Raw genomic sequence first — 16,430 nt, 5'->3', positions numbered from 1 at the left:
TTTATATCTGTATCTTTAGTTACCCTGAGCCTAACTGAACTATTGAGACTGGGTCAGTCCAGATGGGCTTGTCTCACTCCACTCTTCTGTTTGCCTCTCTCCTTCAAGGCTATTCAAAAGTTGAAGGTCTAGCCCAATACCATCAATAACAGCATTACCACTAGCCTCATAGAGTTTGGGTTGCAGTCCATCTTCCTCCTGCTGTCTTTGCTCATGAAATGCTACCCCTAGGATGCTAGAGCTGGAAGTTTCCTGTATATCACTGGGGATTTATTTTTGACAAAATTTACTGGCAATCCAGTTTTAGCATGCTAAACATGTTTAGTATACAGTAACGTTTTTTAATAATAGCATAAAGTTGATAATCCATATGGCATATTCACCGTGCAAAACTGATGATTGCGTAAATTTTCATCTTGATAATGCTTATACCAATCTGTGCATGTAACTTTGTGCTAGTTTGTAAGGTGAAATATATTGAAGGAGCAGAGGTTCCAACCAAAGAATGATCCAAAAGGAAAGTCTGAGAAACATCTCTGTAATCCAGTGAATAGAATGAAGGAAAGACTTGGATCAATAGCATCATCATTTACCTGCTACATGTTCCCTGGACAGTCATTTAATGTTCTGTACTTCACTGGGAAAATGAGGCTCTGGATTTATGCATCTTTTTTAATTTATGGATGGAAAATGTTCTCAAATGCCATACATCACCAGTGCAATGTCAGGTGGTATTTTACTAATCTACTCAAGTCTGCTTTGCATCAGGTTGTCCCATCTCTTCCATATCACCATCACTTGGAAGTCAGCTTTTAGTTGCATATGTGGAGGTCAAATCTATTTACTTCCTCCTCATGTACTTTCAGTTGTGTCTATTTTTGCCTGTACAAAACTCAATTAAATATATTGAGTTTTGTAGAGCATGGAGACAAGCCATAACCAAACAGAGCAATTTGAGTTGTAGCCCAAGACCCTGTAGGGTAGCCCCACATCTTCCAAGAACACTTTTCTTCTATAAAATATGCACTGGGACAAAAAAAAAAGGAAAGAAAATATTCTTAATGTCCAATCAACCCAAATGTGAACCCATCCTTGCATCACGTAAGGAGTTTCCAGCTGTAAGTTCTTCTCATATTTTCTACTTTTTATGAACACAGGATTCAAATACAGTTTGACACTGTTTGACTTCCTACTGACAGAACCTGACAGTTGCAATAGGTGGACTGATCTTGGGCAACCGTATAGGGGTACTGTGGTTTGCTTTATTTTGCCTTCATCAAAACTGGACAAGGTTAGATCAGAGCTAACAGATGTGAGAATAACAACCCATGCATTTTCAGCTGGACAGGTTGGAAAGAGTGTCAGTCAACAGCATTTAGCACTGAAGTGGTGAGGTGTTTAACCATTTCAGGAACAGTCCTGTCTTAGGGGGCATTATCCAGGGTCTGAGTATTTGATAAACAGGAACTTTACATTACATAGCACTGGTCAAATGCTTGTTCTGCTCTCCATGTTTTTTGCATTCTTACAAAGCCCTGTGGCAAGAGAGGTGCTTCTGCTCCCTTACAGGAACATTTCTAGTCTACAACTGCAAATGTTTCAGGACACAGGCCTAACTGTGTCTAAGAAAGTGTAAAAGTTGTTGCACATATTAATATTTCTGCACAAAATAACTGTGACACCTGAGCACTAGAGTCTCTAACAACAAAATAAGGTTCTCCTCCTGTGAACACGAGGTAGCTCTTAATTCCTCACATGGCCATGACACTGTGTTTGAATTAAGATGGTACCGTGATGTGAGGAAATAAAGAGGAAGGGTGACAGAATAAGGGTAAGAGAAAAATAAGAATGAAGAAAGTAGTCATAGAATTTTTTTCTGTATGTGAATATTTTTCCTCTAAGTGGTAAGAATGAAACTGAAAATGTTCTATGACAAAGGCAAAGAACTAAGACTCCCTGAGCACAGAACCGCCCAGCAACCACCTAAAAATCCAGTCCAATGACAGTGGAATCATATGTTGAGATCTGAATAGAATAGGTGTATATTGTTAAGTATAGAAATCCAGAATTAAAGTTATGAGAGTCTATTCCTACTTTTCTCACAACTGTTACATCACCTTTGAAGAATACACCAAAGTTAAGGAAAGGGATTTTATTTCCAGGGCTGAGATGAGGAATTCGTTTCTTCTGAGTCCACCAGCACAAAAAACCTGCTTTGGTTTCCTCCAGGATATATGTTTTAGTGAACACACATTGTCACAACTGTCACAGCAAAGGCTACAAAAGCACTTTTATAACTAGTCTTGTTCCTGGCTTTAGGATAAAATTGCAAGTTCTACTTACTACTAAGAGGGCACAAATCGTCTTTTTGACAACACCAGTTTTACCAAGCAGTGAGATTACTCAGCATCAAGCAGCATTTTAGAAACTTCAGGCAATGTTGAATATGAATGAATAGCATCTTCTATTGGCATGAGTTTACCCTTTTCATTGTGAGTTATAATTTAATGCTAGCCCTGCAACAAGAGGAAGTTGGCTCTAATGGAGCACAGATGTGTGGTGGGAGACAGGTGGCAATATGTAATTGCCATTATCATTGTTAGTGTTTTCTGTTTCCCTAAGTGATGCTTGTACCTGGGCATCAATATAGTATGGCTTGGCACGTGAAAGTGAATTGATGGGAATGTAAGAAATTCCTGCCCAGATAGATCCACTTTTTATGTTTTTTTCTTATCCAGTGGTGAAGAAACACTTCAAAGCATGCTTCAAAGAGCAGTATGTAAGCCTCATAATAGACAGCTATGCAACAACCTGTTCAAAGAGGTAATTTAGCCTTATACTCTGGCAGTAAGTGGTTGGTACTTTAATGACCCAATCGTTCAAAGCACTTAACTGTGCTCAAACTTTGAATAACCTCCTTTGCTTCAATGGGGCAATGTGCATGCTGACTTCTAACCACCTGTTTAAACGGTTTACTGGGTCAGGGCCAGAGAGTACAGCATCTGGCAGGATCAAATATTAAACCTTGTGATATTTTGTATTTCTTCATGATTTCTATGCATAGATCTATTTTACGATCATGCTGCTATCTACTGCCAGAACACTGTACAAGTTAAGGCTTTTGAAGCCTTTTGAGACTTTAGGAGACTGGAGGATTTTTTTTTCTATTGATTTCTGATGTCAGCATAATAATTTCTTACATCACATTGCAATTTCCTACTCTATCTTATTTCTTGTTATTGTTAAAAAAAATATTCATACTGGACTTCATTTTTTAATTTTTTTTGCACTGGTAAAAGTAGGGAACAGTTTCAGTGAGTTAACTGTTGCTAACTATACTAGTTTTAAATTGCTTTGAGGTCATATTAGCACCATCATGACTTTATAGTTGTGAAAATGTCCCATAGTCCCAGTGTGACTGCCTTCAATTGTTAGACTAATTGCTTCTAGCTATAGTTCATTATAAAACTCTGATAATATTGTATTAGGGTAAAAACATCTGCAGTCCAAATCAGTACAAATAATTTGTTACAAGATATCACAGTTTATAAATGAAGGGGAAAAATTTAATTTGTTGCACTTAACTTATTTTCACAATAATTTTTATAAGTAGTATTAATAAGGAAAAAGGAATAGTGACTATAGAAACTGATGAAGAAAAGAGAACTAAGACACTTTTTTTTTTTTTTTTAATGTTTAGTGCAAGTATTCAACTTAACAAGAATCACTGAGTGGCTTTCAAAACCCATAGAAAAAACTTGATTGGGTTCTACAGAATATGAATCAAAACTCAGTAGTGGATATGTTTTGATGCAGTTCTACAGTTAAAATTTCAGTGTGTCTTGAAGGAAGTAAAATAAATTAGTAGAGTTTGAAGGAAATTATTTATTCCATCTTAGTCATCTGAATGATTGTTTGCTAGTTTGGGTGTAAATATGCAGGTGTTTTAACCCCACCATATTGAATATTCAGCCCTGACTTTCTTCATATTGGTGTGCATCAAGAATAACTCTAGAGGAGCCCATGAAATTATGTCTATGTTAAAAGACGGGTTTTGTTTGGGGTTTTTTTGTTGATTGTTTGGGGGTTTGTTTTTGTTTGTCTTTTGTTTGTTTGTTTTATTTCTTCATTAAAATTAACTGTTACCCTGCAAATCATCAAGAGGAAGAGAAGCTGCAGGGAAAATTACAGTGTGTATCACATTTATTAGATGTTTGAAGCCATTAAGGTATGGATGGGTTACATGAAATATTTTGTATGCAACTTCTGGAAAATGCTCTGTAATGTCAAGAGCATCACTGCGGAATGTTTATATTTTAATGTTTAGAATTCCTTTGCCTACTCATCCTAAATTTTAAACGGAGTTCATTTGAGGTGCATTAATGTAAAAATGAAATCTGTTTAAAATTTTTCTAAATTTCTGTCTTCATCAGTATATCTCAGTTTATAACTTTGTTGAATTTAAAATTATTATGTAGTTTAATGTCTCCTACAAAACTGCAAACTGTGCAGTAACCTTGCCATGGTTTGTCTTTGAGGGTCCGTACAGTTTTTGTAAGAATATTGTACTAATATAATTTTGAAAAAGTAGGATTGTGATGAGTGTGTTTGTAAAGACATTATTTATTCCCTTATAAACTTAATATTTACTGTCTTTACGCAGAGAAATATTGATGCCTGATTATTTCATAGCTGTCAATGGTTTGCAAGGTCTGATTCAGAAAAGCAACATCTCCCGCACCACGATTGATACTGTGTTCTCCTAGGAACTGATGCTAAGTTATTTCTTGGGCTGGAAGGAAGGAGCCATGCAAATTGTTTTCCTTTACTTTTACCTGTGATTAGGGAGGTGGGATTTGGGGACCCTTCGTTCAGCTGGTGACTCATTTATGTTGTACTGCTTGGCCAAGTTACTTCACTGCTGTTTTCTGTAGTTTTCCCACTGGTAGAACAGAAATGATGATACTTCACGAAAATCAGAGAAACTTCAGGAACAATAAATTCTTTAAAATCCTGTGGTCTGTGTTTGGGCAAGGCTCCTGCTAATGTCCATTTGGCTCCGGATCGGGCCTAACAATTGTGAAGTAGTTTGATTTTTTTTTGCAAAGAGGAACCTTTCTGCTTCTAAAAGGTAGGTAGATGATGAACCCAAAAGGCCTGTACTGAGAGCAAGCCTTGCTGTGCTCTGAGTGAGAAGACTTGATGGATTTCTTTCTCCTGGACCAAGATGAGGAGAGCCTAGAAGGTAAGAGATTCAGCACTTTCCCTGAAATTCATAGGATTACTAGTGCTGCTGTAGGATTCCTTGCATGGTCTGTACCACCTAAATTGTTGTGAAGCCCCTAGTGACAGGCTGCTTCAATATCATGAGAATGTTCATTCTGAGGAGTGCAGGCTTGTTCTTCAGACTGTGTTCCATGGCTGAGATGTGAGGGCAATGCAGAGATGGCAAGGTCTGTAGTTCAAAAGTGGGATGATTGGGCCCTCCAAGCTAGTGTGCCTGGTGACCGCTTGCATGGTCACATATAACTTTTACCCCAGAGTAACCACCCAGTGGTCAGAATTATCCCATGTTATTTTTCCCACCCATTTTGGATGCAGCATCTTCACCAAGAATGCTGAAATATTCATTCTCCTCCAGAAGCATTGTGCGGTTATGGACTTTACTTTCACTTCTCTCTTGTAGACTTGGCTCTTAGTGAGATTAAGCCTAAAAACAGTCGACTTTGTCTGCCCAGCATGAGAACTTTATGGACTGACCTTTTGCAGAGCACTTGCACTGTTTGTAGAGGCAGAGTATAGGTCTCATGGGCACCTCTAGCAGAGCATTTGGTGGATTCCTCCACTTCTGCCGTCTTGTTCATTTGGGCAGCCTGTGCCTTGCACATCACAGCAGTTATCCTTCCCTCCCTACTCCTGTGTGACCTATTCTGGAGAGCTTCTAACACTCATTTTTTTCATTAAAATGCTCAAAGAGAAAAATCATCCTTGAGAAAAACATGGAAGAAAGAGCTTACACAGAGAATGAGAAAAAAATCTGGAGTCTGTTTTTCATTTAAACAATCTCTAGAATTGTTTACGTGTTTCAGGCTCTTCACTCAATTCAAGCTAATAATTAAGAGTGCTTTTCTTCATCACTTACAGTCCATCATCAATAGAGTTTTAATGTTTGGGAGTATTGGTAATAATTGCTTTCTAATTAGACCATACTGAAAAGCTAATAATACTCATTTAGGATTTTCAACTGATGCATAACTTCTGTTTTTATCATTGTGTCCTGCGGTTAGCACACATTAAATTTGTCCTTGAAAGACAATGCTTTGTCTTCAGTAGTAGTCATCCTGTTTTATTTAGTACATCTGGAAATCAGGCTCAACATTTCTAATATTTTGCCATCTCCTTCCACTGCCCTGGGACGTGGTGTTTTGTAATGCAGTTTCTCCCCCAAGTATCTGTCCCAGTCTGTGTTCTGTACGTAACTTTACATGGATAGATAATGCATTTCAAAGACTATATAAATACAGTTTTAGCATTCCAGAGCTTAAATAATGTATTTGATAGTTGACAGAATTTAAATAATTTGAATTCTATTTAAAAGCTGGAAAGAGAATAGAAATTTTGGTTGCTATTTTCTGAATGTACAGCAGATGGTGCTTAACAAATATGCTTTGCAACCAATGCCTGAAAACTGCAAAGGCTGGCAACTTGAATTTTAATCATACTTCTCAGTCTTTTCAAAGAGGTAGTTTGAATGGAAGGAACCCAACAGGATTGACTTACTTCAATATATACAATATGCACAATGTTTGAATGGTGGGGATGCAACAACGAGTATTCGAAAACTGTCTCTTGTGTGCTATAAGGAACTATACATTTGGAAAGGAGTTAGGCGTTAGCAGGATTATTTCACTCTTAGTCATTACCCTTTTCCTCCAGGCTCATCACGGTTTACTTAACGAATGATAAAGATCCAAGCTCCCCAGTACTACTTCCCACATGGAGAAAAGAATATGAAGGAAATGGTGTGATGAGACCTAGTCTGATGTCCCTAAACTCTCATTTGTATACCTGTCAATGAAAGAAGTTTTTTTTTTTCTTCTGTCATCAACAGAGGAGCCTGTGCTATGATTCTGGGTAAACTTTCCCGGTGTGGGTGGGACCTGTCTCAGGACTAAACAAGAACTTGCCACTGTTTCCCCTGTTGGTATCCTGTTAGCAAGACAATGAAGGTGCTGTGACTCTGGGATGCTATTTAAATTCTGCAGTGTCAAAACCTCAAGATTTATCTCTAATAAGGCAGCTGTCATCATATAGAAACAAAAGCTATCATGAGCTAAGGGAAAATATGAAGGGGAGCAATGAGTCAAAAAGCTAAAGAGAATTTTTTTAGGCCTGTTTTTTTCTGCAAAAAGCATTATTTCCTTTTATTTTAAAGTGCATTTTTTAAATTATTGATTAAAAGCCTCACAATGAACATCTCAGAGAGGGAAATTACTCCTGCACAAACACTGATAAGGTATGAACAGCAGGAATGCAAACATGTATACCAGTCTTTAGTAGTGGTGTTATCAACCCCTACCTTGTTGGATCTCTTCTGAAGCTTGAAGGGTACTTGACTGCAAACTGTAAGGTTTAGTGGCAGTCAGACTTGCAAAACTCATTGAGGAGACATTTCATGCTCTCATAATTGGCCTAAAATCTCTGGAATTACACTGATTTTTAGATGTTCTGCTTGCTTGCTAAATAGGCAGTCATGCCACAATGCTGCCCCAATCTTTCTAGAGTAAAAACTTCATTCCCTTGTAGAACTGAGACAACTGGCTGTCCATGGAATGCGATGGGAAACTCATAGATCTTATGGGCAGCTGTGGGGGGATGCAGTCCTTATCCTTACCTGCAGCAGTTTTAAAGGCAAGCCAGCCTTTAAGTCAAGTTAATGCAGCTGCAGGCCTAGTGCTGGTGTTAAGACTCCTTTAAGAGCTTGAGCAGATGTATTGGATGCTTTTCCAGCACATCTGCATAGGGATGCACATGAAGATCTGCCAGCTGAACTTGGATGTAGAAGTCTCACATCTGCAGTAGATTTACTGGGCTTCAAAACCAGAGTGATTTCAAATACAGACCTGACCAATTTAACTTGGGAAAATACATGGTACCATGAGATGTTATGAATCATGCCTATGAGTCCAGATAGGGAAGAAAAGCCATCAGCTTTGCAGATAAAACCAAGCCAGAAACCAGGCTTTAGAGCAAAGGTGAGTGGTGCATTAATGACTCAGAGCCCCTGAGACCTGAGTGGAAAAGCTGCCACCAATTCAGCAAAGAGGCCGAAGATCTACCCGGACCTTACATGTGCAAGCTCTATGAAGAGGCCCTTGTTCCTTGCTCCAAAACTGAGGAGAGAATGAGAGTGCGTTTCTCTGGCGTATGACGGTATAATGTATATGGGCAATGAGAAATGGTGTGAATTTATCTGAGGTGTTGCCAAACAGAAATGGCCAAATTCTCTCTGAAACCTTTATTATAACAGACAATTAAAGAGAGTCTCTGTTTAATGATCCTAAGAACGTTTTGAGGAGTAAGCAATTACAGCCAAGATTGCTGGGAGCCTGCGTGCAACAGAGTGTCTGTTTAATCACCATCTGCAGCTTTTGGCCCACCTTCTGCTTTTGTTTAAATTTCTATTCTCCACAGGCTGCTGTGAGCAGATCACAGTGCTGCTGAGGCAATAATCAATACTGCTCTCATTTTAACCTGCTTGCCACTGAGAAAGCCAAATTTAATATTGAAGTTTTTAAAAACAAACTTGGGCAACAGACTGTATTAAGTTGCTACTTCATTACAATTTTAAAGCTGCAGGGAAAAGATCCATCAATATATTAATCTGTCACAAATTCATAGCATCTACTCCCCTTTCGTCAGTCTCATTTTGCAGGGTACTTGGCAAATGCCAAAGCAGACAGTAAAAAAAAAAATCTTTCATGGGCTTCAGTAAGAAAGCGTGATTTACCCATCCCTGAAAAGGGTGTGTTCTTGATCATGGAGTCAGGGCAACCAACATGTGTTTGTGCATTTGCTCTGCATGTATACATGCAGGGTGTGATGGGGGAAGGCACGAAAGTAAGGTCACTATGACTGTATCATATGATGTAGGAGGCATTGTCCATTTTAATGGTAAAGGCAGTTTCTCCTTTCCTCCCCAAATGAGAGTATTCTTTTCGGGTATGGAGAATTACAGTGTTTCTCTACTGTCAGTCCTCTCAGGGTAATCAGAAGAGAGTTACACTTGAGCCAAAGTCCTCCTGGCTACTTCTCTCCCTACCATAGGCAGTAATGTCTTACTGAGAGCTGAACAGAAATGTAGATTTGGCTCTCCATAGATCTGCTTCAAGGGATAGTTAATACTAAAATAACATTAGAAGAAACACTAAGCAAATCCCTAATGGAGCTGAAAGGAACAAATTTTACTGCTGTATCTATCAGTACCTGATCAGAACTTGCACTCTAAAATTTCGTATTTAGGAAATTTCAAAGCTACCGTCCATCTAAAGGGAGGTGTACTCAGTGCCACAGTTTCCAGTGCAGGGAAGAAAAAAGGGAAAAATTAAAATGAAACCAAGCAAGTTTATTGCACCACTTCTAGTCTAAAACTTGTCCCCTTAGCCAGAGAAGGGTAGGTTCAGACACTGTGAGAGGGGAAAGTGTTTGACTGCAGGTGGAATTTAGAAAGGTATAAAAGTTGTCCTCTTATTTAGAAGGTTGGTCTCTATAATGCTTGCCTACTTGTAACTGGATTTCACAAGTTTACCCTATTTTCTCAAAAGTGGAAATGATAATGTGTAGTTGGGTGTAATGAGGGTGTTCTCAGGAGCAGAAAGTATTGTGCCATATCATTTAAAGACTTAAGAGTTGCTGTTTCTTATCTTTGGATTTAACTCTACTACTGTGAACTGCACCAATCAAACTAAACATAAGTGACTTACCTCAATGAAGATAAGTAAATGTAAACTCCATCAGGCTTGGAGGCATATGATAGAAATAAATTTTTACATCTACTCCTTTGAACAGTGATCTGGCTTTTGGGGTGTCCTGTAAGGCTGTGGATGTTTGCCATTTTATCTACATCCAAGTTCAGTTCTCACTGGACACTAATAGGTAAGCCACATACTTTTTATTCAGAGCAAACAGAAAGGCAATTACAGATTTTTGTTTAATGTCACTTGGATCGACAGAAGTCCCTGTCCCAAGGCACAGAGTGGAATGATTAACATCTGATTGGGAACTCTGCTGTGGGACCTTTTAAACTGGCAGCAAGGAAAGGGACTGGGGCACTGGGTTCCTGTGTGACAGGAACCTGCAAGTAAGGGAACAGCAAGCAAAGGCAATGTGAGAGCGAGACTGAAGAGGAGCAAGAAAAGTTAGACTGAATTGTGTTTAGAATAAGGACTTTCTCCTGTCTGTGTAGGTAAACAGGACCACAGAGTCGAAGTCAGTAAGTTCTTACTCCAGACAGAAAAATATGTCCTACACAAACAATTTCCAAGAAGCTTCCTGTTGAGGCTAATTGCTTATGGACTAATACTTAAAAAAACAAGTGTTTCAACTAGATGCTTAGTAGCGTGAGTTTATGTCATGTGTTTCTAGCAGAGCTCCGTTGAAATACTAGAAAGTCTAACAACCTCTATCAGCTGACATATTCCTTCAGCTTCTTTCCTTATGAACCAGCAAACCATCAAGGACCCTAACTACATCTCATAAATTATTAAACCTAACTAAAGTTATAATTAAAGCTCTTATGAAACTAGGGTGGCGGGGAAGGGAAGGGGCTTGAGGAGGTGGCTGCTGGGGCTTCATTTCCAGCTGGGATTAAAGCAGGACAGAGGACATGGGGAGTTAGGAGCTAATGTTATCAAACTTTCTGTTCAGAGTTTTATAAAATTAAATTCTTATTAAAATGATCTATCTTAAACTAGTTATTATAACTATTACTATTCTTATTATTATTATACTTAGGAACTAAACTTACTATTAAACGCAATCCTAAACCTATTCTTGGGGGTAGTCTTAAAGTTAACTTTAATTAACTTTAAGACTTTAACCTGCCCATGAAGGGCAGGTCCTGCAGCGGTGACAGGCTGAGCGCTGCAAAAGGCCCGCCAGCAGCGGCTGCTGCGCTGAGCTCTTCTTGCTCACGGTGCCGGCGAGAGGCCTCCTCCCTTTGCCAGGCCAGCCAGCCGAGCACAGCTGCTGCAGCCAGCCAGAAGAGCCAGTGCTGCAAGACCCAAAGGAGTGGAACATCGTCCAGGGCCCTCCTCCACTCGACTTCCTCCCGCAGCTCCGTCATCTTCTGCTCCAGAAAAAGCACACGCTCGGTCATCCGCCACGCGCTGACCGCATCGCTCTGGGGATCCTGTGTCCGCTTGGGCAGGATGGCCAGCACAGCCAGGAGGAGCACAGTTGCTGAATCCATGGCCTGCAGGAGATGAGAGACAAGTTTTCCCAGCGGCTTGGGATGGGAGGGAGCAGGGGGACGAAGGCTTGAAGGGAAGGCAGACCCTGGCTGCAGACGGCACAGGGCCCATCCTGCCCCAGCCGGGACCCTCCTTGTCAGGCCCTGGCTGGGTTGTGCCCCGGCAAAAGGCAAGAGACAGCCGAGCAGAGTCTCCCCAGACCCCATCCCCGCCACAGCACAGCGTCCCACGGAGCCGGGGGCAGCCAGCCCATCCCCAAAGGCTCTTTGGGCACTTGCCAACACAGAGAGCCCTGAGCACCTGTGTGCCAGGCCCCAGGGGCACAGCTCGGCCCTGCCGGGAGGGACTCAGCTTTGGCTCAGGGTTACAACCCCCCTCCCCCCCGGGCATCTTCCCCCTCCCCCATCCATCCCAGCCTTCCCCCTGCATCTGCACTCACTGATCGCCCAAGTCCAACTGCCCTGGGGCTACCTGCTGTGCTCCTTAGGGACAGCTCCCATTGTGACCTGTCCGCTGTGATGTCACAGCCACCAGAGATGCATCAGCTGGCCCACAAACCCCGCCCTTCATCCCCACCCCCCTGCTCAGGGGCTTCTGGGCATCCTCTCCACACTCAGCGCCAACTCCTCCTCGGGAGATCCCGGGGGTCTCTTGGCCAAACGGACAAAGCCCCAGAGCCACCACAGAGAGCCCCGAGCCCCCCCCCCGAGCCAACCCCACTGGCAGAACTGCGCCTGGCCCCACGGGGCTTCCATCTCTTGCTTTGGCTTACAAAGTCCCCTGGCCATTTGCCCGTTCCCCCATCCTGCCCAGCCCAGCCCAGCCGTGGAAGTGAGCAAGGAGCTGCAACCATCACAGACCAAAGATTCCCCTGACTGGCAGAATCAGAAGGGGACTATGAGTTGGAAAGGAGCCTTGAGATGGCGCTAACCTTGGCTTAGCTTGAGCCTGGTCTTCTGGAGGCTAAAGTTTGGCGTCTGCCTCGGCAATAGCAAATAAACCTCGCCAATGGGCAGAGACTCGGACTTGCCTGTTCTCTTTATTCCTAAGGCCGAGTGGCCTTGAAGAAGGAAAGGCTTTGCGTAAGACAGAAGACAGTGCCTCAGGGATACTGTGGACTGTGGAGATGTGAGGCGCAGCTCTAGCTTGAGCTCCCAGGCGGAAGTTTACCTGTCACCTCGAGAGCTCAGTTGCAGACCCTGAAAGTCCTGACGGGATAGAGCAGGCCCACAGCAGGTCTTCCTCTGCTCCACCTGGTTTGCTTTGAATTGCTCCGGCCGGCTGGACGGTAGAGCTCCTAGACAAACGTCCTGGCTTTCCCAGGCCTGCCACAGAGGTGGGCTTAGGAGGAGTTTCTAGTTTTGCTGATTGGTTTTGCTTAGAAAGAACGAGCTCCCACAGAGAGACAGGGGCAAGAGACTCCGAATGGATCAACCCAGCGAGAACAATATTCCCAGCGCCTCCAGACAGACACAGGAGCTTGCGGAGAGAGGCTGTGACCTGAGTCCGGTTGGGGATTGTACGACTCCAAGGTCCTCTGCAGATACCAAAGCTTTGGCAACAGAATCCAAGTCCCTTGAATTTGACAGAGCTGGGATGCTTCCCTCTGAGCAGCCGGGGCACAGCATCTAAGGCAGCAAGCGGGTGGGGCAGTGCTGCTGCCACTGTCCGGGTGGACTGGCTCCCTCGGCACTGCGCCTGCTTTTGCTGTGCCTTGTGCGCCGCGAGCAGAGTCAGGAAGGCACAGGAGATGAAAGCTCCCTCTGCTCTCCCCAGGCTGTGTGTGAAGCCAGTGCTGCAGCTGGGTGGGAACAACGGGCACAGCGGAACAGTGGGCGCAGAAGAGCCCATCCTGTGGGTGTCCCATGCGTGTTTGGAGGACTTGGGCTGCACTCTCTGCCAAGATCGGCTTCTGGAGTTGCTGCCTTTCAGGTGTCTTCCACCACCCCCAAGGCTTTCTCCAAGAGGGAAAGCGCTGGACGTGGGCTTTGGGTTTCGGCCTCGGGCTCCGAGTGACATCCGGCCGCACCGGAGCGGTTTGTCCCTCACCAGTCCGGGCGGGCGATCCCTGCCTCCCAAGCTATGCGGGCCGGGCTGATCCTGGTAGAATTACCACGCAAATAGTCGTGTGTGATCATTCCTTTCTTTTATTTCTGCTCTGGGCGCAGTAGATCCCGAGCAGCTGCGCTGTGTCTGCACCTGAGAACGTTCCCTGTGCAGTTGCTGCTCTGCTGCTGCCTTCGGTCTCAAGGCTCCACGGGCTGTTCTGAGCCTGACGGCTTGTCCTGCTGCCCCAGGAGTGCTGGAGCAGCCGCCTTGAGAGGGCCTTTGACAGCAGCAGGACGCCACGTGCCTCAGGACTGAGGCACCTTGTGGGCGATGCCCTGCTGGCCGAACGCTTGAAGGTCGAGCCAGAAGGACCAGGACCTTTCTCTCACACTCTTCCAGGTTTCTCCCTTTCCTAGGTGCTTTCCCATGGGCCTTTGCACACTGTTATGTTCTGCCTTTCTGGTGCACACCACCCAAGGTCATGTCCAGCTTAGAAACTGGGCGAGGGAGCTGGAAGGGGGGCCCCTCTGGGTTCCGCAAGGGGGGTGTGGCATGGCTCAGCTGTGGGTGAGCCGCTCTATGGGGCATCACTTGTCTGGGCTTTTTCCTCGCCTTTTGTGTGATCCCCTCCCTTATTAATGACCGCTGTTACTGAACTCTACTTGGCTTTTCACTAGAAACCTTTATAAAGGTTTTGGGTTTGAGTTTTCTAAAACTAAATTGTTAGTAATAAACTTATCTATTTTTCACTTATAATTATTACACTTAACTAAAGTTATAATGAAAGCTATTATGAAACTAGGGTGGCGGGGAAGGGAAGAGGCTTGAGGGGATGGCTGCTGGGGCTTCATTTCCAGCTGGGATTAAAGCAGGACAGGGGACATGGGGAGTTGGGAGCTAACGTTATCTAACTTTCTGTTTAGAGTTTTATAAAACTAAATTCTTATTAAAATGATCTATCTTAAACTAGTTATTATAACTATTACTATTCTTATTATTATTATACTTAGGAACTAAACTTACTATTAAACTTAATCCTAAACCTATTCTGGGGGTAGTCTTAAAGTTAACTTTTTGTCAAGTTGGAATTTAGATTCTCGTCCCCATCCCACCAGGGTGGCAGGGAAGGGAAGGCAGTTGAGGGAGTGGCTGCTGGGCTTAAAGTACACCAGGACACGTGGGGAGTTGGGAGTAGACAGAGCCAGGACTGCTGCTCTTCAGTCCAGTCGGCACAAGGGTCTGTTGTGCTGTGTCGACCGGGTGTGCTCCCAAGTCGCCGCGCAGCCCTGGCCCAAAGCAGCCCCCGGGAAAGCTGGGACTGCCTATTCCAGGACCAGGAAGGTGCCTGGGCGGCCCTGCTGCAGTGCCAAGAGCAGCACAGCGCAGAGCCGCACCTGGCCGGGGCCGGTCAGCAGGAGCCTGCAGGAGCGGGAGGAGGGCAGCAGCCGGAGCTGCCAGTCGTGCCACTGAGGCAAACGCTCCCAGGCTGATTCCACCAGTCTGGGCAGCCAGCCGGCGACTTTCTGCACCTCCAAGTGGGAGTCTGTGCAGAGGGTGCGCACGAGGGGCGAGTGCTGATGGTTGTACGTGGGGTGGACAAAGCAGAAGATGTTCCCCGCCGTCCTGGAACACGAGCACTCCAGCAGCACACGGATGGAGTGTGGCACGTCCATGGCGTCGGGCAGCTGCAGCCGGAAAGAGTGCCAGGGGGGTGGCCTGAGGAAGAGCACCAGCTGGTAGACGGTGCAGTCCCCCAGCTCATGCCAGGACTCGATGGTGCCCTGCTGCCCAGTGGCCGGGTGCAGCTCTGGCATGAAGGTATTCTGGGAGAGCACTTGGCACACCTCCAGGAGGTCCCGCACCAGCTTCTTCAGGGTCCGGCCCATGAAGGGCAGGTCCTGCAGCGGTGACAGGCTGAGCGCTGCAAAAGGCCCGCCAGCAGCGGCTGCTGCGCTGAGCTCTTCTTGCTCACGGTGCCGGCGAGAGGCCTCCTCCCTTTGCCAGGCCAGCCAGCCGAGCGCAGCTGCTGCAGCCAGCCAGAAGAGCCAGTGCTGCAAGACCCAAAGGAGTGGAACATCGTCCAGGGCCCTCCTCCACTCGACTTCCTCCCGCAGCTCCGTCATCTTCTGCTCCAGAAAAAGCACACGCTCGGTCATCCGCCACGCGCTGACCGCATCGCTCTGGGGATCCTGTGTCCGCTTGGGCAGGATGGCCAGCACAGCCAGGAGGAGCACAGTTGCTGAATCCATGGCCTGCAGGAGATGAGAGACAAGTTTTCCCAGCGGCTTGGGATGGGAGGGAGCAGGGGGACGAAGGCTTGAAGGGAAGGCAGACCCTGGCTGCAGACGGCACAGGGCCCATCCTGCCCCAACCGGGACCCTCCTTGTCAGGCCCTGGCTGGGTTGTGCCCCGGCAAAAGGCAAGAGACAGCCGAGCAGAGTCTCCCCAGACCCCATCCCCGCCACAGCACAGCGTCCCACGGAGCCGGGGGCAGCCGGCCCATCCCCAAAGGCTCTTTGGGCACTTGCCAACACAGAGAGCCCTGAGCACCTGTGTGCCAGGCCCCAGGGGCACAACTCGGCCCTGCCGGGAGGGACTCAGCTTTGGCTCAGGGTTACAACCCCCCTCCCCCCCGGGCATCTTCCCCCTCCCCCATCCATCCCAGCCTTCCCCCTGCATCTGCACTCACTGATCGCCCAAGTCCAACTGCCCTGGGGCTGCCTGCTGTGCTCCTTAGGGACAGCTCCCATTGTGACCTGTCCGCTGTGATGTCACAGCCACCAGAGATGCATCAGCTGGCCCACAAACCCCGCCCTTCATCCCCACCCCCCTGCTCAGGGGCTTCTGGGCACCCTCTCCACACTCAGCGCCAACTCCTCCTCGGGAGATCCCGGGGGTCTCTTGGCCAAA

The 16,430-nt window shown here is 45.4% G+C and overlaps 1 long non-coding RNA gene across 1 annotated transcript; it reads right to left on the bottom strand.

Annotated features, from left to right (window-relative positions):
• Window positions 1-13,602: 13,602 nt before the first annotated feature.
• Window positions 13,603-14,673, bottom strand: LOC116792998. The gene is made up of 2 exons (XR_004359337.1): window positions 14,164-14,673; window positions 13,603-14,132 (listed from the first exon to the last, which is right to left on the bottom strand). It is a non-coding gene; the product is annotated as an uncharacterized LOC116792998 (long non-coding RNA).
• Between the last annotated feature and the right edge of the window lie 1,757 nt (window positions 14,674-16,430).

This window comes from Chiroxiphia lanceolata, chromosome 1 (genome assembly GCF_009829145.1).
Source record: "Chiroxiphia lanceolata isolate bChiLan1 chromosome 1, bChiLan1.pri, whole genome shotgun sequence".
Classification (NCBI taxonomy): Eukaryota; Metazoa; Chordata; class Aves; order Passeriformes; family Pipridae; genus Chiroxiphia; species Chiroxiphia lanceolata.
The sequence above is the reverse complement of the archived record's forward strand: the minus strand, read 5'-3'. Positions and strand labels throughout refer to the sequence as shown.